The sequence below is a fragment of the Oreochromis niloticus genome, linkage group LG20, assembly GCF_001858045.2.
Source record: "Oreochromis niloticus isolate F11D_XX linkage group LG20, O_niloticus_UMD_NMBU, whole genome shotgun sequence".
In the NCBI taxonomy this organism is placed as follows: domain Eukaryota; kingdom Metazoa; phylum Chordata; class Actinopteri; order Cichliformes; family Cichlidae; genus Oreochromis; species Oreochromis niloticus.
The window spans coordinates 30,941,707-30,965,897 of record NC_031984.2 but is presented as its reverse complement, the minus strand read 5'-3'; the positions used below and the strand labels follow the sequence as shown (position 1 = coordinate 30,965,897).

Here is a 24,191-nt window from a genome sequence, read left to right as displayed (position 1 = left end):
CTTGACTACTTTTGATTTTACTTCTATATTTCACTTTTAAAATATGTTTTTCTTGCCTTGTTTGGTATCATTATTTACAGCACAACCTCAAATATCTGAAATTTGAGTTATTTTTTTCATTTTGGTATACTATATTAGCACAGTTGATCTAAATTCAGACAAAAAATTCAGAATCCGAGTAGAAAAAAGTTATATTTTTTTACATGTTTAACGAATCATTTTCATAACTTGAAATGCAAATAGAAATTGTACATTTCTAAAAATTATGCACAAGTTTTGCAAACAACAAAGTTATATGGTACTATTTACCTAAAAATGCAGCCAAGGCCTCAGGTGTTTTTTTATATAACCATTTAAATCTATTTACAGAACAATCAGGTGTGCTGCATCAAATAAGAAGGCACACAAATTATTTGTGCCAGTCCAAAAAATGTAGTTTGTGTTCAGTATAAGACAGAGGAGAACACCACAGGCCTAAACCCTGCAGGTCTGACAACTGGAGGTGCAACAGTCCAGTTTTCTATGTGGAGACAGCGTTTACACTGGAATCTGCCTTTGACAGCTTTTTTAGATCAAATATGAAATTCAGCAGTCTAACCGACACACAATACAAAACAATAACTACACAACAAACTAACTATAGCCTCCAAACACGCTAAACGTCACTAATGTCTCACATATGAAAACTCTCTCTCTCTCTTTCTTTCGCTCGCCCGCTTTCCGTCGCGGGTGTCACTCCTAAAAACTTCCCCTTCTCCCTAAACAACCAAATGTCACATGTTGCCTTATCATTTTTTTGATTGGCTGGCATGGTAAACTCTAACACCAATAGGGAAGGGGTGTTTTTTCTTTTTCTTTTTTCACTCGCAAGTGGAGAGCGTATGCTAGGCTGTCTGTAGAAAACGCCGTTTTTGTCTAGCATCCCTGTTGAGAATAACCTTTGCAAATAAACAACAGCTAATAATATAAGATCAAAGTATTTTATTTGATGTATTGACATAAATGACAGAAGAAAAAGGCCATGTATAGCAGGACTACTCAATTACACACTAAGGTGGGCCAGATTTTCTAACCAAAAAAAAAATTTTCCCTGGCTCAGACATGCAAAAGTTAAACACGACCATACACTAATTGCAAATTAAACACAGTGATTTTGAATTGTGATGTGATGGTAAAATAAATATTTGTCAGTCTAAACTGGGTTAAATCTACGGGGTTAATGATGGGGAGGAGACGGAGAGAGACTGAGTACAGCTACAGAACCCACTTTCTGAAACGGACCCTGCTCACCATTCACCGACAATTCTGAGCTAACAAGTTGCATGTTATTCTTGGATGCGCGTGCAGGACCGGATTTAAAATAGCATGACAAACATATCATACCTGTTAAAGCCAAACAGTATCATCAACGTAGCCCGAAGAACATTTGCTAATAAGATGAAGTTAGCTAAGTCAGCTGTCTCATCGTAGCAAAAAAAAAAGAAAAAAAAAAGCACCACCTACCGTTCTTTATGCAACTTCAAATGTCGGACAAAGTTGGAAGTTGTTCCATCTCCGTCTGTGATTCTCTTCTTGCATGTTTTGCATATTGCATTTCGTTTTTTGTTGACTACTTCGTAGTTTATGTACCCGAAAGAAATTACTCTTGGAAGCATTTTTGGCTCGAGCGTTTTTGTTCTTGTTTTTTTCAAATCTGGTTAATTTGATTGGCTGTGCTACAGCCCACGCTCACATACATACGGAGTGTGGTAAGAATGAATGAATGAATAAAGTGAATTAATGGTCCGCACTTTTTATATAATATGTATGTTAAATTTTAGATTTGGGTAAAATATCAAGTCTTTTCAAGTAAACAGGTTCAAGTCCAATTCAAGTCCCAAGTCACTGGTGTAAAAGTCCAAGTCAAGTCACAAGTCTTACAACCTTTTTTCAAGTCAAGTCTAAAGTCATAAAATTAATGACTCGAGTCTGACTCGAGTCCAAGTCATGTGACTCGAGTCCACACCTCTGGTAATTAGTGTATCACGTGTTATTAGATTAGTAAAATGTATAAAGTAATCTAAAAACTAGACAAGTGAATTTCAAAATAATGACATTGAGGGACACTGTCATAAGCGCCTCTCCCAAAATGAGCACATGCACATATTTCCTATTCTATTTCCTGAATTAGCCTTTAGCTGCAATTAGCAGAGGGCTACACTGTTAGCAGCATTTCTCACAGCTGCTCATCACCCACTTTTATGAATCTATATGCAACCTAACCAACTACAGAACAAATTTAGACATGACTAATGCCCACTTGTGCTGCAGAAGAACAGAAAGAACAAAAAGTAGCACTTACTGTTCATAAACAGACTCTTTTAGATAAGGTTCTCTTCCTGATTATCCCACCACTGCATTTTGCTCTCAGAGTGTCGAGGTGGTTTTAGATGTGGAACCACCCTCCAGTTTGGGTTCACGAGGCAGACACCGCCTCTGCTTTTACAGTTGGGTTTCCAATATTTCTTTAATAAAGTTTCCCCTGGACTATCTTTTAGATAAGCTACTATAGATTCAGGCTTCTGAGGGACATCCCATGATGAACTGCTTCTCTTCTCTTCCCTTCCCCATGTAGTTATAAATGCCACATTGTGTTTTTACCTGCTTTGTTTTCTTTTTAGTTATTTCTTTCATCTCATCACCCAACAGATGACAGCCAGAAGTGTCTTCCTGTTAAAAAAACGAGTTCATTCTCCTCACAGTTGCCAAGTGCTGCTCACAGAGGATTGTCTGATTGCCGGGGTTCTCTCTCATTACTGTTGTAGGAACTTCAACTTACAATAGAAAGCACACTGAGCTGATTGTTTTATTAGCTCTTGCTATATAAATAAAACTTGATTAAATACATATCTTTTCTTAAGCTACTTTTCAGTGGAGCCAGTTGGGGCTAGTGCTGCGATAGCAACTTGCCTCTCTACCAGTAAATAAATAAGATTTTCAACCATCTGAAGAGGTGTGTCATTTGTCATAAGACCTATGACTGATCGGTGGCTACATTTATGCAGTTTTATATGTTATTCCTTTCATAGTTAGTACCTAACTGTAATTAATATCAAGATTAGCTTAGTTGATTGTGTAAAAAAAGTGCAATTCTTTTTTTTTTTTAATCCAAAATTATCAGAAGTCACTATTAGCTGCACATAGAAACTCTGAACACATTTGACATTTATCAGCCTGACAAATCTTCACACAAACTATTTTGCCAGCAATGCAATAATATTAAATTCTAATGAAAGCATTTCAAGCTGTTTCTTTTCAGATCTAAAGGGCTGACCAGCTATACACTAACAGCTAGTTCTGTATTTTCCTCCTACTTGCAGGACCTGCAAAATTAATTTTTGCAGGTCCTGCAACTTATAAGCTTTGTGAGTTTTGTAATGCCTGGATCCTTAGAACTTAATCTACTGTGAATAAAATTTACATGTGTCAACATTTCCTTTACTTTGTTGTTTTTTTTCTATATTATGACATCCTATACAGAGCAGATTTCAGAGGATTTTAACATGAGTTAAATGGAAGATTGATGATATAAGAAGACTTTTTTAAAGTGAAAAAGGAATTAAAGTGTTGGAAAACCATGAAAATGGATCGGAAAACCATAGAAATGGACCGCAAAGAGTGGGGATGTTCAAAAACTAGATGAAAGAGAAAAAATAAGGGGGGGGGGGGGGTCAGGGAAGAGGTGGGGGCAGGGTAGAAGTAGAAGAAGATGGAGATGGGGGAGGAAACAGAGGAGGGGGTCGGGACAGCATGGTTACGGCAGCTGCTGCTCAGTCAAAATTGCCTCAATTAGTTGATAGGGCTGCCATGACAACAGTGTTTGACTTGTTGTCATGGCAGTGTGGGGGGAGTTGATGAGGATGATGATGGTGTTACAAGGTGAACGATTGGTGTCAGAGAGGGAAGATGAGTGTAAAAGAGCAATGATGGCGAGAAGGAGCACAGACTTAGTGAAGGATAAGGAAGAGTGGGACGAAGATAATGAGGGCCTACAGAGAAGAGGAAGGGGACAGCATGGAGGGAAGGAAAAATGTTGCTGTACAAGTGACTTGAAGGAATGACTCTGAGTTGGGAAGATTACCCTCTGATTGACATCGGTGAAAGTCATTTCAGGGACCAATGCAACAATACAGATGAGAAAGCTCCCATGTAGAATGAAGAAGTGGGAGGTGACGGAGAGAGCAGAGAAGATAAAGCAAAAAGGGAAATCAATTGAGAGATTTAGGAGATTTAGAGCAAAAATGGATAAAGGGAAAAGAGGGGATCAAGGGAAAAGACCAAATTTAGATTCAAATAATGAAAAGATTGATTTGAAATGAAAGGGGTGACAGAATAAGAGACAGTCAATAAAGACCTTGGCACAAAGGAAAATGGGCTTCTATTTCAGGTAGAGGATGGAGGAGAAAAGGAAAATGTGTGTCAGGTGAGAGGGGAGAAGAATACGGAGGAAACTGAGAATTGTAAAGGGATGATAGTTGTAGCTGTATGTTTTCAACATGAAGAAATGAACTGACATAAGAATAAAGCCGAGTTCATTGTTGGCAAATTTGCAGAGCAAAAATGTCTGTAATGTCAAAACTTCATGGTAAAGCAAAAAAAAAAACAGTTTGGTCATCAAAATCAAATGATTTAAAAAATGGCTGTCACTCTTTGAAGTAAAACAAAGCTGATAATGGTGGCAAGTCTTTAAACAGACGCCACTGAATGGATCTGTTTGGGTTATGTCATTGCAGTTGCATTTGTATTCTGGTGGCAGAAACACAGAAAAAAAACTGAAAGAAAACTAGCAAGATCCTGAAACTACTAAAAACTACTTTGAAATCAGTTGTTAAACTCTCAGACACACACAGGCCTAAAGACCAGTTGGCGACTGTCTGACGACCTCAGTTGCAGGGCAAAAAGGTACATTCCCTGAGCAATTGACAAGTCTTTGCTTATTTTCACTTTGTGAAATTAGATGCAAAGAGTTGATGGCTGCACCAATCTCTATCCTATCTCTAGCATCTTCTTCTGTCACACTAACCACCTGCATGTCATCTTTCACTACTGTCATCTTCCTCTTTTCCTTCTGCCTGGCAGTACCTCTACTACTAAATGTTCATTTTTCCACCTGTCTACCTCTCATTAATACACATGGAGTTGGTTTTGCTTCTACTGATATTTATTCCTCTTCTCTCCAGAGCATGCCTCCACCTTTACAGGCTCTCTTCCACCTGCTTCCCACTCTCACCACCACGCTGTCTGAAAACATCATAGTTGATGGAGACTCCTTCCTGACCTTATCTGTCAACCTGTCCATCACCATCACAAACAAGTAGAGGTTCATGATGTAATCCCACCCTGACTTTGAACCCATCTGTCAATCCTACCGCATGTCTCACCACCATCTCACTGTCATTCCTCTCCTGGCTTCCTCATGCAGTTCTTTTCTTGGTTCTCTATCATATCAATTTTATCTGACCTTCTCTATACTTATCTACTGACCCTCTCAAAAAAAACATGTCATCTATAGTCCTCTTTCGCAGCATGAAGCCATACTGATCAGCACCTCTTCTCTCAACATGGCTGCGACACATCAGTCTTATTCCACTTGTTCTTGAAAATCAGCACCAGAACACTTCTGCCACTTTGATACGGCATTAACTAATCTGGTTAAAAAGTCCATTGGCCTCTCTCCTAGACCTTGACAGGTTTGCATCCTCTTAATAGCAGCCCTGACTTCCTGATTCATTAACTTTCCTCCATTTGTCCCCCATTTCTCTCTCATTTTCCACATTCATCAGCTCTTTAAAGTACTCCTTCCAATATACTCTCTTCACACATTAGTACATTTCTACATCTCTGTCCTTAACCACCGTAACCTGCAGCACATGCTTTCCAGCTCCATCTCTCTGCCTAGCCAATCAATAAGAATCCTTTTAGCCTTCCTTAATGTCCAGCCTCACATAAAACTCATTATAAACCTTTTCCTTTGCCACCTCTATCTTTGTTGTATGGCTATCCCCCCAGTACTCTTGTCTACTTTCTTCATCTCCATTGCTATCCCACTTTTTCCTTGCCACTTTTTTCTTTTGAATATTTCCCTGTACTTCCTTCCTCTCCTTGTCTTTTTTATCTCCGTCGGGAGGATAGTCCAAACACCTTGGCAGTTTACTTCACCACTTCAGCTGAACTTTCCCAGTCATCTGGTAACTCTTACCTATCACCTGAGCCTGTGTGAGCTCTGTGCATCATCCTTATTTCTTTGGCTTCCACCAACACCTCCTCATCATCCCTGTTCCCTTCACCTACATCCCCATTGAAGTCTACTCTAATCACCACCCTCACCCCCTGGGGACACTTGATACCACTTCATTCCAACTTACTCCAGAATTCCTCATTCTCTTCTAACTGACATCCAAACCTGTAGGGCATGCGCACTGGCAACATCCAGCATCACCCTTTGATTTCTAGCTTGAAACTAATGATCCTATCTGGCACTCTTCAGCTCCACACTATGCACATATTCACACACTTCAGGATTACCGCTGCTGCACTTCGCTTCCTTTCTACACCGCTGCATAACAGCCTCTGGCCTTGCTTCCCTTCCACCTGGTCTCCTGCACAGGCAATATATCTATGCTCCTTCTCCCTATATATCAGGTTTACTAGTCATAGTCCACAGATTTAAAATCCCCACTCTCATCGCCAAAGTCTTCAAACATGCATACCCCTAGTTCTTCTTCCAGTATTGCTGTCCATAGTTATGGTCATATACTATTATAATGATCATGTTATAGTGTTTTTGTGTGTGTGATTTAACATTTACTTTATACTATCAACAATGGCACTATATATTTTAATTTGTTCATCATAGCCCATGTCTTGTACAGCTTTGTTTTAAACTCCTGCCCTTTGGTAGAATGTTGGTCTGTTGCACAGATATAAAAACAAATATGTTAAAAAATGTATAAAAAACAAACAATACTGTAAAGTACAAACAGGGTTCTTCTGGGAGAAACTATTGAAACTTTGAGCTATTCAGTGGGCTATAAAAATTTCCCTTGCTTAACTCAATTAAAATACACAAATGTGCAGCAGTTTTATGAAAGGTGTCTACTTTTATCTTTATTTGCATATGCAGCATGATATGAGGAAGAATTGTTGATAAAAATTAATATATGCTGAGATATTAATGGTCATAACATCTTTATTTCAACATACTTTATGAACATTTCTCTACATATCATGCTGCACATGCAAATAATGATAAAAGCAGACACCTTTCATCAAACTGCAGCACATTTGCGTATTTTTCCCCTTTTACACAATAAGAACGGACAATAGCTTTTACAATAACTCTTGCTGTAAGCACGTGTTTTAATCTTCAGGCATCTTCTGTCGCATCCTCCACTGACTTCAGCTGAAATCCAGGACCCCAGTAATAGGTGGTCAGTTGTACATCAGGCAAAAGCTGTGAAGTGGAAAACTTTCCTGCGCATGTGCACCAACTCAGTCAGGCAGTAGCAGTAGTTGTATAGAAACAATTTCAATTTACCTTGTAACATCTACATGTAACGTTTTAGCAAAATTTCCATAAATTTCTAAAGCTGTATACCTCCTTTATTATATCTAAGTAAAGGTAGTAATCTTAATGACAGTGTCTCAAAATCAGACAGATCAACACTATAAAAATTCCCCAACACAGCTCTCAGAGGGAAACAAAGGAAAGGGAGGCGAACCGGGGCGGTACATTTGCACCAGTCTCGAGAAGTCAGCTATTTGGTTCGATCGTCTCCCGCTGCGAGCGTCTAACCCTCTGGTCAGCAGAGCAAAAAGCAATTTGTCACTCTCACTGATCTGATGGAAGATGGATGATGGTGGCAGGAGAGCAGTAATGCGAGTGTGTCTGTAAGTAAGAGTGTGTGACTTCGAGTCTCTCACACTGTCTCTCTCGGTCATCTTCACGCACATTGTCTCCAATTTATGCGTGTCAAACGTCTGTCTCTCTGCACGTGTGTACGTACAGCAGGTGTGCTACCAGCAGTATCATAAAACCAATCCATCTTATATCATATCTAGTTGGCTAAAACAAAACACATGCTCTTTCCATATATATTCATGAAAGGCCATTTTTCGCTGCAGACAGACACAGTCTTTTGCTCTGTTAGCCTCGTGATATATCGTCCCGCCGCAGCTGAAGGTTGGGGATTGGAGAGAGTGCAGCACAAACCGCTGAGTGGGTGTATCCTCTTGAAGCAGCGATGAGCCTCTCGGCGCTTCGCAAACACAAACGCACACCATCAGAGCAGCTTGCCACACCCCCCAATCAGTTCAGTGTTATGTATAATCTCCCTCATTCTGACAGCTAATTCAGCCGTAATATCATCTTCCGACTGATCACACGTACCGACAGTGGATGTGTTTGCCTGTGTGTTTATTGCAGTGTTGGAAGTCCCAGCGATCACTGTCACAGGTGTTAAGGTCTGGATCAGGTGGCGAGTATTAATTTAATGCTGATGCTCAGCCAATGCAAATCGACCTGATCCAGATACAGTGCCCATGTTTTATCCCCCTGCACAAGATGTCATGTGGTGCTTAAAGGTCTCAATTACACTGACTCTCATCACACACATGGCTACAAATCACATGCACAAGCAGGAAACGCACATGCAGTGATTTCATGCAGGCTTGAAGCCACCCTGCATCATTCAATGGAAAAATATAATGTAGGCTTCTTTCATGACATTAAAATTACACTTATTAACACAATAATAATAGTAATAATTATATTGCATACCATAATAAAATGCCAGAAATAAAAGTGTTTCATCAAAGCTCAAAAATTCAAGTGTCTCATCCTAAAAGCATTGCATGAAGGGTCTTGAAAAAAAATTTCTAAAAAGTGAAAAGAAATAAGATTTGTGCATTGATGTCAAAGTAACCCAGACTTGGAGATTAGCTGATGGGAAAAACAGTGGGCGGTTGAGAACATGGTGAACCTGAGAGTTATTTTATTTTATTCGAATAACTGACATCACACCCTGTTCCCAACAAATGTCACAGTTAATCTCACGGAGAATCTATGAAAGTGTATCATTCAGTAAAAACCTTTTCACATTTTAAGACAGTGGCAGAGAACTTTGAGTGGGGGATTTTGAAAAGAACAGCCCAGGTGTTCTTTGGTTTTATTATTTCAAAATAATTCTTACCACAGTATTCTCTCAAGAGAAATTTGTAGAGGCACTCTCAGAAATATTTTCTAAAGTAAAAGAAGAGAAAAGTTACAGTTATTCTTTCAGAGGACAAAATGTCTTCAGGAACCAGGAAACTTTGATTCTCAAACGAAGGCTTTGAAGCAGAACTGGAAGCGAACCTTGCCCCCTTATATAAAACCAAACGCAGCCTCCAAATCATGTTAGATGATCAGTGGTCTCGCTTCATGTAGTAATCATGCAAATTTCCTGTAGCCTACTAAAAGCTGGTCTGTGTTGATCTCTTGTGAGAACTCTATCCTGGACTCAGACACAGACAGCTTTGGACACTAGGTGAGTTCCTGTTATACTTCTTTGAAGTTTGCTTGAAGTTTGCCGCCTGGGGCACACATGTAGTTGATGTGTTGCAATGTTCATTGCGAATGGTCCATGCAATAGCAACAACCTGACGGTATGCAGACGTCTGGAAAGACGAAATTTTCCGTCATTCTGAACCAAGCAGAATGAAGTAGATCCTCACGGATTCATGGACACAAAAACTACAACACCCATCTAAGAAGACAAGACCCCTGCTTCAAAAGTTTACCTTAGCCAGCCACTGGATTGGCAACTAAAATACACTTCAACAACATCATCTGGTTAGCGTGGTCCCCATTATGAAGCATGTGTTTTTACCATTATCAGGTTGACGTGTTCAACATATACAACTGTTTGCCATTGGAGACATTTATTGTTGGTTTGACTGAATCATTATCCTATGACTGGATGGCTCATCAAGCAGAATGTTCAGAAAGTTGATGTTTCCACGTGCCGTCTCTAACTTATCATTGCTGGTCTGTCATTTTCTGCCACCAGCCCATTAGCAGTTGAATCAGCCTCTGGCTTTGTCATAAACATAGGCTCCTCTGGTTTGCTGTGAATTCCATCTGTTAGCAGCGTTTTATGATAATTGTTTTTTTTACACTGAAAAAATTGTTATTTTATTTAGAAAAACTTGATAGTACCCCCCAGTCCATGTCTGTCAGGATCTTTCCGCATCACGGTACTAAAGAGAAGCACTGGTGACATCTCCAACTTCTGTGTCCTATTTAGAGAACAGCTAGCCATGAATAGCCTTCATCTTCTGTTCATTATCATCGATAACGTTTCCCTGCCCATTTGACTCTCACACGCACCCACTTTCACTGATCATCTCTGCCACCCCGTTGCACATAGCCATTCCCCCATAAAAGACATACATGCACTCACATATTCACGCAATCACACCATTTACTCCCCTCCATCCACCCCGCCCCATTTTTTCAACCAGATACTTTCTCCAAGTGCTTATTTCCCCCACCCGCCTTCCCTCATTCATCACCACACTCTCATTTTTCTTTCTTTTTAACTCATGTACTCACCTCTTCTTCATAGCAGCCCACCTACCATCCCCACCCCCTCATCAACACCCTTCACCAGCACTTTTATCAAAGCCAATTGACTACACCAGCAAGGTTTGCACTGCTAGGGTTTCCTTGGAAGCAATCCCACAGAAATCAAAAGCTGTCCTCTCTGAAATCCATCCAAAAGCACTGCTGTGATTGGTGGTTGTCAGCTTATGCAGATTTCATATCCAATCAAATCAAAGCACAGGTCATATTCTCTCAAGATGTCCTGTAGTGCGCGCACAGCATCTGAAGGTCATCGTTCACTTTTGCATAGCTGGTGAGGTTATAGCTGAAACTCTCCAAATCTCTAATGTATAAGAGACTATGGCTCTGCTGCATTAAAAAGATTGCATTTTAGGGGAATGGAAACTGTTGAAAAATTGCATTCTGTGAGGTTTCTGCAGAATGAAGCTTGGTGTCCTGAAAAATGGGCCATTGTCAGCAAACAGACTAGATAGTTGTCATAAGGCATGATGGATGAGCGCCCTGAAACATTTTATCTCGACAAAATTGCTGTACTACCACCAGTATTATAACATATCTAAAAGCATGAATCAAGACTAGAGTTAAGTCCTTGCCTGAAGTGCGCAATGATCGATATCACGCAGTATTTACTGGAAGCATTAACATCGCCTTACAGGGTGGAATATTAAATGAATTCATCAGAGCTCCAGCACGCCTTCCATTTGATCATATATACTATAACTCCCCACTGAAGGCCGATCACATCAATATACTGAAATGGGCACACAAATCCATGCACATTTCTCTGCACTCAAGACGGGGAAAAAACACACACACGAACACACATCTAGCATAAGCGTGACAACTGCTAGTTAACGAGGAGTTAGCAGGTGGCATTCCCCCTGTGGAGCTGATGCACAGAAAAAAGGGACATCACTCAGGCTCTACACACATACACCCTCATCCACCAGCGCTTGCTTATTGAGACTCCAGGATGCCCACTGGGGGACAGAGCGTGCAAGCCCCCGTTAAAGTCGAGCTGTCACTACCCCCACTCCCCTCCCCCGGATCACTGCCCGTTTTTGCCAGCTCTTCAGTTTATCAGTGCGCTCTTCCGTTCTTTCCTTCCACCTCTCGTTCGCCCACGCACTCTCCGATATACTCCGAAAAAACAGTCTCTCACCCATGCATGCAAACAGATTTCGGAAAACGCATGCCCACACACTTGGCATAGCTTCCGTGCAGGCCTCGTAGGCTCAAGCATGCACAGTCTTTGAGCTATATTAGCCTCCCCGTATGTTTTGCCTGTAGTACATAGGAGCAGCTTTAATCTATACAAGAACAAGAACACAAGGTACCAGCATAGAGTGGACAAGGGTTTCTCTTGGGCCTTGTCTTTGGTCTTTTATTTGCTTCTGTTGGATTTTCAGATTTTCTGTGAACATTCTGTTTGGTTTATACATTTTCAAAGTTATTTTTCCCCATCTACAGCTATGTGTTTCAAGGTTATATTTATGCACAGCAGCTTCAGCATTTTCCCTTTGGTAATTTGTACAGGACATTTAGCACAGGAAACAATTAGTGCTGAAGTTAAGTAGAGTAGATGAATGCCTCACATGATAGCACAGGGCTAAAACTACATATCTGCTGGCTCAATCTGAACTCTATTTTAGCTCTATGATCACATTACACCAGCATTTACTTACTCCAAAACTGAGCTTTTCTGAATACAAAATCCAAAGAATTTTGTATTTGCGGTGAAAAAATATTGTTGTTGAAACATTCATAGTGAGTTTTTCCATAACAAAGTGTAAAATAAACACTGTATTCTGAAATTAAGCTAGCATAAACTGTAGAAATAGTACACTAAAAGTGACACCAATGTTAGTACAGGGGACTTTCTTGCACTGTCACTCTGCTGAGCAACTTCAACAAACTTCTTTTAAGCCTCAGTCCAAATGCCCAGACAGCAGTTATTGACCATCAGGAAAGTGGTCCTAAAGAAAACATGTGCATTCCCAGACCGGTTGCAAGTGGTTTCTGTTGGTTGCTGGGAATTACTAGCATGAAATTAACATATGTAGCTGCACCAAAAAAACCCTTCTAATTGCTGTAGACAGCAGTTGCAAACCTGAAAAAGAGATGCACAAACAGAAAACAGACACGGTTCTCATTTTAAATTTTATTTGAAAATAGCGTGCCTTGGAGTTGTTTGATGACTTAGCCTATGTGTATCCCTTCCCAAGAGCAGCTCAAATAGAAGCAGTTTGAATCCAGGAAGTGCTCTAGCATCTAGTTAATTATTAATTCCTTCAAGAAAGTAGAATAACAGTTGCATCACTTTTGCATCACTGCGCAACACTGCATGATTACCGTTTGACAATGAAAATAATAATTTACAGTCCGACAGGCAAATCTCTATTCTAATGAGGAGGATACACAGAAGAGCTTTCTTTTACTGTTTAAGTATTAACGCAAAGGTCAAAACACAAGCCCAAAGAGCACTTTACTGTAGAAATAGATACTGGTATTAAAAAAAAGAGGGGGAAAAAGGAGGGGGTGATGGTGAAAATGGATAATACACTGCCAAAACCCTGACTGTTCATCACTGCATTTGTTGATTTCCTGTATTTTTCTCGACCTTTCATACAAGCTGCATTCAGGAGATTGTAATACAAGTGAGTAGAAAAAAAGTAAATTTGATGGGGGGGTTTTCTAACCGGGCATATTTTAGAAAGCATCTAACGTCTTTTAGTTTCTCAGGGAGTGTAACCAAGGATATAGGATGGTTTATGGTCTATAACACGGTCAACGACCATGTCATCTATCATTTTATACAGCCTATAAGTGGATGGAAAATGGTTATGTAGGCTGCAGCATTTCAATTTAATATCATGTGTTGCTGTTCCAATTTACTATGTAGCAATGATGAGTCATGATCAGATTTTTGTTCTATGCTTTTTTCAGCCAAATGACCATGGGGGAGTCCTTTATTTGGCTCTAAATAGGAAATGCAGGGAACAGAACCATGACTCAGTGTGCTGAGATTCAGCAGGGTTACCTGGGCTGTAAAAGCACTTGCTTGGATTAGTGTGTGTGTCATCTATAGTAAGAGGTAATGCTAATGTAAAAGCTTTGAGATTTTATTCTCTAGATAAAACCTTCAGCCCTACTTGAAATATCGATGTAGGTTTTAAGATTTTGTCTTAAGCCTTTTTTTCTATCGCTTGCCGTTATTGAGAGTCATTGAGGTACAAAATTGAGTTTACTGCCCAACCATCATAAAAATGAATGTAATTAACACAAATGCTCATTTTATGGAGAGAGACCAGTGCCAGTAATCTTTAAATTGGCCTCAGGTGAAAACGTTCCAGTGGATGGTGGATACGTGTATTCCCAGACATATACATATTTTATGTATGTACTTCAGGAGGAATTTGTGTGGAGAGGGAGATATTAAGGAAAGATCAAGTGCCAGCATTTCATCTTTCTGTTATTCTGCAGGTGATGTTCATGTCTATAGCTCAAGGCAATTAACCCTGCAGTGTGTAAATGGATTTACCTGTGTCGGTGAGATTTCTTCCCTCCAGGCAGGCGTGAAGAAATTCTTTTTTCCCAGCCTATTCCTCATTATTATTCCAGTTGCTTCTGCCTGTTATCTGGGGCTCTGCTGGTCTCAGAGGGAGTTTCTAAAGAGCAGTGATGACTGGGGGGAAAGGATTTTCCCACTTATGGATGAGCCCTAACTATGTAAATTAGTACATATAGTGTAATTGTTGCTTAATGAGCCTCAATTCAGCAGATAATGGCAACAATAGCTGATTAGCATAAAAATACATTTCTTTCTCTTCATCACTGTTTTAACTGATGATTAGAAGTCCTCTGCAATAGTTGGTTTTCACAATAGTTTTCACATCAAGTTGATGATGGACCTCGAGGCTCCCAATTTTTGGCCTAAACTAAACTTTGAACCAATAGTTTGAAACCATTGATTAATGTACTTGGACACAAGCTTGGACTGCAGCAATTCGGTTTTCATATTTTTCTATATACGTTTTCTAGGTTTTCTGTAGTCACAATAGGGAAAACAGTGGTTGGAGACCCAAAAAATAGGAATTGGAGAGGGGTCCATAAGGACACTATAGGTCAAAGGACTATCAACTAATCTGCTGTCTTTCCCAGGGGAAGACAGGAACAAAGTTGTCAACTGATTATCTATCTAGATAATTATCTATCTAGAAGTGAGTTGGATCGGGTGATGGGAGAAAATGGTGGACAGGCCTGGCACATCCACATGGATGGTGAAGGTGCACTCTTCAATTCTGTTAGAGCTTCAACAGGACTCCAAGGGAGTTTGGGGACATTGAATTTGAATGGACCATGTTGCCTAACTCCACTGCTGAGGCAATTATGTGAAGCTGCGGCCACAAGGTGGTTGGTGTTTGTCATTTCAGTAATCCCGAACCAGATTGCATATCAGAGGTGAAGGGAACTGTTGAGTTGAAGAAGGAGTCCTTGTCTGCATGGTTACCTTGTGGGACTCTAAAGGGAGCTGACAGATCACCAGCAAGCCAAATCGAATCCAGCTCTGGTAGTAGCCAAGGCAAAAACTCAGGTGCTTTCCTCATTTAAACATTAAGTCTCCTTGTCTGTGAAGGTTCTCAGTCTTTTCCTCTTTCCTCGACATACACCAAATACCTTCCTGGCAGTTGCCCTCACCACTTTAGCTGTACTTTCCCAGTCATCTGGTACTGCTTTAATGTCACGTACAGCTTGACTCAATCCCTCCCTGAACTCTGTGCAACATCCTTCCTTCTATAGTTTCCACCATTTAATGGTCGCCTCTGCTTCAGTTCTTCTTCTTGTTCTTATAAAGTCATCCCACTACCATCCAATGCTGCCTAGCTACATTCTCCAGCCAGCTGAATATCCACTAAATGATGTTTTCATGTGTTAAATCTATTCCCACCACTTTCAAACATTCATTCAATCCATCAAGGAATCTTACATCTCATTCATGAGTTGTAAGATTCATGTCATTCATGTCTCATGACATTACAAACTACAAAGGCATAGAAGCAGGAAACAGTTTCTTCACAAAGGACTGCAGACTGAGACAGTTTATGAAATCTGAATATGAAATCTGAACATAATGTGTAATAGCTACAGGTGTTATGTCCTTGTACATCTTTGCCTTATCATACCACCCATCATATTGACTAATAACATCCAGAAACAAACTATTGCTATTAAAAGGTTACACTTCTAAACATCTGAAATGTGCATATTGACGAAGAGTTAACTCAGAGGAAGTAACTTGTTGTTACAAATGGCTCTTTTTTTGAATGAATCTCTCCAGGAAGCAAGAACCTCAAGGCCAGTGATATTTCTAAAACCTTTTGATGCTGCAAAGTGTAGGCAGTCTGGATTTCTTCTTTCATAAACACTTCTGATAAAAGCATGAATTTATTCATTCTTTGTACCATCAGAATACCTCGCTGTTATAAATGTACCAAAGGTTAAGCACACACTCTGCACATATTCTGATCCAAAGCAACTTGTGCAATCATGTTGGCAATGTGAGGAGCCTTGATTCTGGGAAAAGATACAAAAGATTTATTTAGAAAGCAGCAGCATAGCATCAAATCCCTCAAGGTTCATTCAGCTAAAAGTTGATTCACAATTTTCCCCATTCATTTCATTTTATGTTCTTCTTTTCAGTGAAAGCTGAATAAAATAAAGCTATTTAAAGTTCATGATCTACACTGGTAAAAGGCCACCGTACATCTGTCTGACACATAATTGTTGTCACTTTGGTAAACTTGAAGCTCACTATACACCCTTATGTTTTGATTTTAACCAATCAAACAGAGAGGGGGAAGAGCGGTAGTTTTGGTACATTTCAGTAACTTTGACGTAGTTTGTGTTGCATTAGCAAAATGAACCAAATCCCAACACCATGGCTTGGTGAACAACAGCAACGAGTGCGGTCAGTTTTCACATAGTTGTTTGGTTGAACTGTGTTGCATTTATGAAGCGAGGGTAGTAACTGTGATGGTAAGCTTGCAATGGCACATGCGTGCTGATGTTTAGCATAGTCAGTATGTAAAAGACTGCTGCAGTCATGTCAATCATCAGTTTTGGACTCCACATTTTGCAGCCTAAGAGTTAGTAAGCATTATGGTCATTGCCATGTTTTTTGTCTGTTTGGTAGGTTTTTAGGGGGAAATGACCATTTCAAACTGAGTTATTGTTTATTGCTGACAGGGTTGGTTGTGTGCTTGGTTCAGTGCAGCACACAGACACATACTCCTGCTAATTACTAGTATATGAGACTAATAGGTTCCAGTGTTCCAGTCATTAAAACTGGAACATAGAGTTCTTGGACAAATTAATCCACACCATAATATTTACCAGACAGTTTCCTTAAAAGTGCTCTAAAAGGCACCAACAGCACAAACACAATTAATAGGTCCATTTCACGGGCCTGTGAGTGTCACAAATGTTTTCACCAAATTTCATTAATGAACCCTTCCAGTAATTTTGAAAAAAAAAAATGCTCCTAAAATCCTGTCAAAACTGTGAAAATGTTGTATTGACACTAAATTTGGCAGCAGCCCATTTGGTAAGCTGTAGACATCTGCCTTTGACTTCTGAGCATACTTACTGCACTGTAACCTTTCACTTTTGAATTAAACATAAATGTAAAGGTACATCTTGTTGAAGGCTTTGAAGGCTGGCTAACCATTCTTAGATGAGAAAACATCCATGAAAATCTGCTTCTTGGTGCATTACTACCATCGCTGAATACCCTGAGCATAATTTTAGATGACATAAAGATGCCACTTTTTGTCTTGTTCATTGTTAGGTGGAGTTGAGTTGCAGTTCCAGATGGGGACCTTTATTTTTTATGGCTCACAATTAACGTTAAGAGTAAGGATTCAGCAGTATTTCTTCAGTCTGCCTAGTATCTCACTTATCACACAAGAATGTAGACTCACTACATCTCAATGCATCACAAAGCAACACTGGATCTTTGAACCTTGGCTTCCTATTTCAAAATATTTTGAATGTTGGATCCAGAATGTTCCATGTACTTAAGATATATTGTCCTCAACTCACACGCGATTTGTGATTATGTGCATGGGTGTTTATTTTTATATATATGTAAGTATCCGTGTGCCTGTGTCGCTGAATGACCCAACATGGCATCTGCACAAATCTGATTACAGATATTCTACAATAGATAAAAGAACCAATGAGATCTTTGGCATTATCAGGAGAGAGTGTCAACACTGGGATTCAGAACAAAAGAGGCTGTGCAGTGACTGACGGTTTTGTTAAACCCCCCACCCCGAACATGTTATCCTGGAATAAAGGTCACACTGGAACATTTTCTTTACTCTTGTCTTTTATTATACATTCTGAGACCTTATTTACACAGTTTTTATGGCGCAACATGACTTATTCCTTTTATTATTATTTATGCTTCTGTCCTCCACACTTTGAATAGTTTTAAACAGCATAATACTCCAAGTTTGTCAGAGTTTGCAGCTTTTTTCTTTTCCCATATACACCAACTTTAAAATGGTAAATAGTCAAGAGATATTATTGAGAAAGACTCCTGTGAATGTGATTTATACTGTAAACAGAGATTTTTCATTACAATCCGCTGAAATTATCAATTTCATATTTGGAAAATTCTGTTGTGAGAATAGATTTGCAAAAAATCCATCCAGTGTATACAGTATCATTATTTTTGCAATATAGATTCCCCCTTCGTGCAATTTTTAAATCAAATGTTACATTTCTATGAATGGACTTCTTTGTGACAGCCTAAAAGAACAGTATTATTCGGTTTTATATTGGCTAAAAGATTTTGGTCACTCTGCCCTCAGTCTTTGGTCCCCATCCCCCTCTTTACCATTCCCTCCCTTCACCAGTGGATACACTGTCACTCCTAACAAAACGTCAAAGGAGGATTACCCTCAGTAGCTTAAGCCCTGGACCTGACATGAACCATGATATTATGGTGAGGCACATCATGGCAATATTTCCCAGGGCGGGTCTAGTGGAGTTGACATTAATTTACTCTGTGTGTGTGTGTGTGTGTGTGTGTGTGTGTGTGTGTGTGTGTGTGTGAGAGAGAGAGAGAGAGAGAGAGAGAGAGAGACAAGGGGGAGCGAGCAAGAGCATGGGAAGTGGAGTTCAGAGGTTAAACATCTAACATGGCTTCTGGTATTGATTTTTCAGCAAGTGGTGCTGATATTTAACTTTCTGATTCTTAACCGAACAGTCCCTCAACGATGAATGTACAAAGTAGTAACTCTTTTCTATTCTTTTTATAGTGAAAACAGAGGTTGAGCTCCAAGCGTATATACAATATACAGTATAGATCCCACAATAACAGGGTCCTGGTAAAGAACTCTGTTTTGGTGTTCATAGATAAATTTGCTCTTTATAACGATTATATGGTAGAGGTTATTTTTTATAACTAACTTATTTAAATATAACAAAGACTTCAAAAGGCCACTTTGGCTGACAACTGGGAGCTAATCCGAGTCACCTGCGTGAGTGAAATTCTACCAATTTAATAGTCCGTTTTAATTTGTATGAGCATTAAATGCCACTAAATAGCATCTCTGACCAAACAAGAACCATATCCCAGCTTTGAAATAAGGACTTCTCGATCCAACATTAGTTTCAAAGAAGTGTTTTCGCAACCAAAAAAGGACCGTTCTTGTCGACGTACAAGAACAAACAGATCACATTCTGCGACTATTTCAAGAATTGTCATGAGACCAAGCGGTCATGGGATGTCATAAATTTTATTGAAAGACATCAACTGTGAATATTTTCCCGGTTGACACAGCAGATTATCCAATTAGGAGATTATTATGTAAGATAATTACATGTTTTTATAAATAAAATAGCAGTTACAGGGCAGCACAATTAAGAAATAAGAATATGTATGAATGGATTGCCAGTATGGAGGGTGTTGTATTGCTGGTGTATAAAGGCTCCACCTGTGCCTGCATAAAGCATACTAAATACCAGCCCATGATGTTACTACTGAGATTTTCATATTCACAGTGCACTCCCTTCATAAAAGAGAAGCAATTATGAGGAAGCAAGTCAGCTTTTAATGTTTTAAAATGCACATTGAACATTCTTTATGTTCTTTGCAGCCCCTCCTGAGGGAGGTGTACCTACTGCACTCAGTCATTAAACTTTGGCTCCACAGCATGCTACTGTATTGTTGCTCTATACATACTACACGTAAGCGTGCATGTAGCACTTCATGCACATACGATGTGCCTATGAGCAGCAACTACTAAAACTTTAAATGTACCAAAGCCGTCCTATTCACTTGGAATGTCTCATTATCTGTGCATTTTAAATGAGCAGGCTGGTGAATTCTATATGTATTTTAATAAGGAGTGCATGCGTACAGCACAGCTACCTGCTGGTAGATGGACTGGAGGCCTCTCAAGTCTTTTGCAAAGGTGAAAATTACACCAGAGCGCACCTTACAGCTGACATAAACCACACTGTGAAATTTTGATCAAAGTCTGTGCGTTTTCAGCTACGAAGAGAGAAACAATGAATATGGATGCTTCTGAAATGGAAACACGTGATTTTTAAAAATGAAGATTCACTGTGGAGTCGGATTAAATTACTCTACAGTTTGAATTACACATTTATTTATAGGAATGTATATTCCTACGCACTGCAATAAGGTAAAAGTTAATAACTGGGCCATCATATAATTTACAGTGTCCCAGATGTAAGATAAAAACAGTCTATATGAAAGATAATAACTCTAACTCTGCATTTACCTTCCCAGAGAAAAATTAATCCCAAGAAGGCTGTCAGAGATGTGATTAAAGAAAGTAATTATTCCACTGAGTTGCTTTTTTTAATTCCCAGTTTTTGCCCAGATGCAGGCTGATAACCATGTACCTGTACGGACCTTAAGATTTGTATTTAAAATTCCAGAATCACATCATCATGACTGCCACTGAAAAAAAAAACAGTAAATCTAATCTAAGTCAAGAACTGGAGCACTTTTCAAATCCAAGGAATTTCACAATTGGAGGATCTGAACCCGTCACTAAAAATGAATGTTTTCTCAACCCACTCTGTCAGACACTGGTCTGAACAAAAGCCAGCAGTGTCACAGCAAGATGCACGTTGTTTTTTGGCAGCTAAGTCCGCAGAAGTAGACAGGAGCAGTGCTATAGTGGCATGCATCCTATGTTTGTCATCCAAGACAAATCTCAAGACAAATCTTGCATTTTATTTATTTTCATCAAGAATGTGTTGTTCAGGTACTAAAATTACATTGTTTAAGGAAAGAAGTTGGTTTGGGAGAAATACACCTGTTAAGAACTGTCACTATGCAGTCTGACAAATTACGCTTTTACATTTGATGCCAAAGGGTCCAGGACAAATACACATACAGTACATTATCCATTAGGAGTGACGCCTGGCTCACAGCTGATGTGTCACAGCAATGATGCCAAAGAATGCTAGCTGAGAGGTTCTTTGCACTGCCATGTGTCACTATAGCTACTAAGTGAAATAACACATTTTCATTAGAACTGTAACTGTGTTAGTTCAATTTATGCTAGTTTGTGATTAAGATAGCAGACTTCCTGTTTTAATTCATTGCTCGTTATTGGGCATGCTAACATGCTAGCAGAAGAAAACCTTGTTCATTTATTTGTTTATTTATTTTTTGGACCATATTTGGACAAGACAGCATAGAGCTGCAGTGTCATGGTCAGGGCAGGTTAGGTTGTGCTTTACTTTTTGATTTCTTTGTTTTTTCCTCAGTGAATCTAAATGTGTTCCTGAACAAGTCAGAATTTTCCATTTCACAGTCAAAATGTGAATCTAGAATAACCCCTAAACTTGGATCTACTACAAAGAAAGTCGGAGGAGCCCACCTAACCCAAGTTAACAGTCCAAGATGGTGGACCAAGATAGTTATTATGTCTGCTGCCACTGTCGTGTGTTTGTGACTCGTTAAATACACAGAGAACTGACCAGGCACGAGACATGAAAGTGCTGCAGCGGTGTTTTTAAATGCAAAAACAAGTATTTCGCTGCATTGCTAATGGCTCTGCTTTGCTAAAAGTCTAAACAGATTCTGTTTTTACTCGCTTCTCTGACTTTACTACTGGAACACACTAACGTGGGAGTGCACTCACCCTCCAGTTTCGAGTTCTGACTTCTAAGGCAACCGGAATGCAACATAAGATTGAGGTGGAATATGGCTCCGCCCGTGGGTGGAGTACTACCTGTCGGGGTGTGCTCCGCCCGTGGGTGGAGTACTACCTGTCGGGGTGTCTTTCTCGCACCTGTTCCGAGTCAGTGCGGTCAACCTGAGAGTAGCTGAAGGCTGATCATCAGATCATCTTCAGTCCTGTAGCAATAATCAAGCTCTCCTACTGCTCAGATTCCTGCCTGCTGCTCCAAGGAGTTCAATGTTGCTTCCAGCCAGACTCAGACTCTGTCAGTGCGCCCCAGGGCAGCTGTGGCTACAATGTAGCTTGCCATTGCCAGTGTGTGAATGTGTGTGTGAATGGGTGAATGACTGAATGTAGTGTAAAGCGCTTTGGGGTCCTTAGGGACTGAGTAAAGCGCTATACAAATGCAGGCCATTTACCATTCAACTGGGAAACTGTTTGCCCACTCTCACTCAGAACCCACCTGCTTCTGTACATACCCTCCCCACGCTCTCACTTTCCTCACTGGATAATGCTGTTCCACTCCTTCTTACTCAATTCCAGACTTGTGCCAAACCTTTCCAGACCCTGGCTATTCCACTCTTTCCTCCCACTGAACAATTCCTGTTAATCGACCCAGTTAGCAGCAAAGTTCCCCCCTTACTCACTCTTACATTATTCTCCTCACTTTATAAATCCATCCACTGGGTCTCAATCTGAATTCAAATATGACATGGTAAATGGACTAATCCTTATACAGCATTTTTCTACTCTCCTGGAGTACTCAAAGCACTTTATACAACATGCCACATTCACCCAATCACACAATGCTTTTAAGTGCCTACTATCTAACATTCACACTCATTCATACATGGATGGCTGCATCTTGGGGTTAGTATCTTGCCCAAGGATACTTGGCATGCAGACTGGGAGATCCAGGGGATCGAACCCCTAACCATCCGATCAGCAGATGACCTGGTCTACCTCCCGAGCTACAGCCACATGAGAAGCTGTTAGTTAATGCTTGCTCTGGTTAGCAACGTAGGGTCGTAACGTACATCTGTAATCTGCTGTAATATTTTTAAATGAGTGGATTTAATAATATACAGTAGATTGGTAGCTCTAAGTTGTGTAAACAAGACACTGAATTCAAGTTTAATGACGCCAGCGGCAGGGTGATATAAGAGAGCCGTGGAGTCTGAAGCAGTGAGAGAGAACAAAGCAAAGGATGATTTGTCCTAGCTGACAAATGATCATACATACAGTATTTATGTTTGTATGTACATTTTGAAATTACAGTACTTCGTGCAACTTCCTAGAACACAGCACTGACACAGCATTCACAGGAACACATCTGAAAGACAGTACAGTAGTTTTTTCCTTCAGCCTTCCTGGCACTCATAGCCATCTGGCTCCAACATTAATGATAATATGATCACAAAGGATTTCATACTGTTATTGGATTATCTAAATGTCACTGTGTCACATTCATGTCTCGTTCATGATGTAACACATTTCAAATATCCACCGCTGACTGCCATAAGAGGCTTGTGTTTAGATTCTCTCATTATGAAATACACATGTGCATTCACACATAGAAAAACACAAACCACTAAGAAGCAAAGCGAGTTGTTTTGGTGCCACACAAACCATTTTTTTAGTATCCAATTGTGTATTTATGGGGTTAAAATCAGTGATTTGTCTAACAACCACGTGCATGTATTCCCGTTTCAGCAGCAGAATGAAGGTCAGGGCTGGACACCAACAGGATTACATGGGATTTGCACAGAGTATCACTAGCCAGCTAATATGGGCCAGAGGTTTCCCCTGTTCGCTCAGTGCCAGAGTATAAATAGCACTTAGACCTGCCTTCCTAATCCATATTACATACAAATCCACTTTTCATTCATTCAAACTTTGATGCTGGTCAACGTGCTTGAGTCTCATCATCAGTGTAAGGCAATAAGATAACCAGTAGACACTTCCACAAGGTTCATTGCCAAGTATTTTCGTGTCCGTCTTGCCAAGACTTTGGTTTTAGTATTGTTCATATCTGTCTGTTTGTTGGTTTGTTTTTTGTGCACAAACAGCTCCTACACGAGGAGTGGAGCAACCAAAAATGCAACACAGGTGCATCAAAGGACTTGAACGTTGTTATCTCTATCAGCAGTTATAGACATCTTTATGTTTCCTAGCAACCACTTACTAAAATATTTCAGTTTTGCAGTTTTTACAACAATAATGTAATTTAAATTTTAATGTCTCTAAATTGTGATGTTTACAGCGTGAAAATTACATTACATCATTTGGCACACCTATGAAGTCAAACATAC

The 24,191-nt window shown here is 39.8% G+C and overlaps 1 long non-coding RNA gene across 1 annotated transcript in view; it reads right to left on the bottom strand.

The window, feature by feature from the left end:
• Positions 1–24,191, bottom strand: part of LOC112843367 (uncharacterized) — a 47,766-nt gene that overhangs the window by 10,839 nt on the left and 12,736 nt on the right. The gene's annotated exons all lie outside the window — the stretch shown is intronic.